Here is a 2,126-nt window from a genome sequence, read left to right on the forward strand (position 1 = left end):
ATTCTATGGGTTTGCACAAGTGTATAATGACATGTATCTACCATTATGGTGTCATGCAGAGTAGTTTCGCTGCCCTGAAAGTCCTCGTGCTCTGCCTGATCATCCTTCCTCTCCTCCTAATCCTTGGCAAGCACTGATATTTTTACTGTCTCTGTAGTTTTGCTTTTTCCAGAATGTCATATAGTTAGAATCATACAGTTTAATAGCCTTTTCAGACTGAGTGTCTTTAACTTAGTAATATGCATCTAAGTTTCCTCCATGTCTTTTCATGGCTTGATAGCTCATTTCTTCCTGTCACTGAATAAAATTCCATTGTCTGGATGGACCACGGTTTATTTATCCATTCACCCACTGAAGGACACCTTGATTGTGTCTAAGTTTTGGCAATTGCAAGTAAAGCTTCTGTAAACCTTCATGTGCAGGTTTCTGTGTGGGCATAATTTTACAGCTCATTTTAGTAAATACCAAAGAGTGTGATTATTGGGTTGTGAAGAGTATGTTAATTTTATAAGAAATTCCCAAAATGTCTTCTGAAGTACCTGTACCATCTTTCATTCCCAACAGCAATGAATGAGAATTCCTAATGCTCTACATCCTTTCCAGCATTTGGTGTTGTCAGTATTCTAGATTTGACCATTTTAATAGGTGTGTAGTGATATCTCATTTCTTTTTTTCACATTTTAAAATTTATTATTTTTATTGTACATTACAAAAAAATCCCAATCTCCAGCTATACAATAAGTCACTATTAAAATCCAAGTAACTTTGTTATAATATTTTATTTTATATGAAAAAATAACTGTGCAATAGTTATTAGGAAAGTTGAATACAATAGTAAAGTACGTGTTCAACAGATACCAAAAAAATCCTATATGATTTACACAGTTGTTCAAGCAAACACAAGACAACTCTGGTTCAGTTTCTACGAACTATCAAAAGGATAAAGAAAAAAGGCCCTTCTATCTCAAATTAATCAGTTTTTCAACCTATTACAATAAAGACACACAAAAACCATAGACAAACTACATCTCATTCTAAAACATTTCTTTTTAGTACATATGTCCTTTGAATAGCCTTGTATTAAGTTTTGCTGCAACTTTCAATGTTCAATGTTGGTGCAGTGTTCTAAGAAAATAGCAGTGGCAGTAAGCGCATAATATAGTCGTTTCACTACTATTTCTAGATTCTGTAAAATCCACAATGCTATTGCCAGGCAAGTAAACACTGAGGTTGCAAGATAACAAATTGTCTCAGGCTTGTTAGATTCCATTAACGGTTTTAAAGAAGCCATTTCAGTGTCAATTTTATTACTGGCCTCTGAAATAATGCTTTTGGTTTTAGCATCCTTTTTGGTAAATTCTGTGGTTGCTTCCATAAGTTTCTTGATCTGTAAACATATGTGTTACTCTGCTCCTTTCTAGGCTAATGACCAGGTTATTATATGCTCTGATTCCACTGGTTTCATTTATCAGTCGCTGCTTAACATGTTCTAATTCAATTTAGTGGTTAATGCTGATATAATACTCTCTGCTTGTGCTTTGTCAGATCCATGAGTTTCCAAGTCCTGAACCAATGCATGGGTATCAAAAGTTAATTTCCTTTGTTCCAAAAGAGTTAAATCCATACCATATCCTGGCCTCATACCATATCCTTCCTTGGTTATGGTGGTTAAGAAGTCTCTCAGCAGGGCCAGTGAGAGACGCCACCCCCCAATGTGGGCAGAGGGTTGAAATCTGGTGCTCCTCTCTTTCCGATCACAGGAGGGCCAAACCCTGCAACTCCATCTATGCTCAGAGTTTCTCGGTTGGCAGGAGGAAGGGAAAGCCATTGTTTTAATTTGCAGTTCCTTGATGACTTAATGATAAGGAGCATCTTTTCATATGCTTATTAATCTTCTGTTTTAAATTACTTTTGTTATGTTATATAGTTCTGTCCATGTGGGTTCTGCATAGCTCCTGTTACCTTTTAGGACTGTTTTTCCAAAGATAGTTGCAATATTATCTACCACATCATGTGCTTTTATAGGATCTTGCCATATCCCCATAAAAAGGTAAAGTCTAATTCCTCTCCCCTTCAATCTGGGTAGGTGGTTAGGTTTGTGACTCAACTTGTTACCAGCAGACTGC

General features: G+C 36.3%; 1 pseudogene; it reads right to left on the reverse strand.

Annotated features, from left to right (window-relative positions):
* Positions 1 to 1,179: 1,179 nt before the first annotated feature.
* LOC109389827 (coiled-coil domain-containing protein 90B, mitochondrial pseudogene) lies at positions 1,180 to 1,828 on the reverse strand (annotated as a pseudogene).
* Between the last annotated feature and the right edge of the window lie 298 nt (positions 1,829 to 2,126).

Source organism: Hipposideros armiger, unplaced genomic scaffold (genome assembly GCF_001890085.2).
Source record: "Hipposideros armiger isolate ML-2016 unplaced genomic scaffold, ASM189008v1 scaffold_245, whole genome shotgun sequence".
Classification (NCBI taxonomy): Eukaryota; Metazoa; Chordata; class Mammalia; order Chiroptera; family Hipposideridae; genus Hipposideros; species Hipposideros armiger.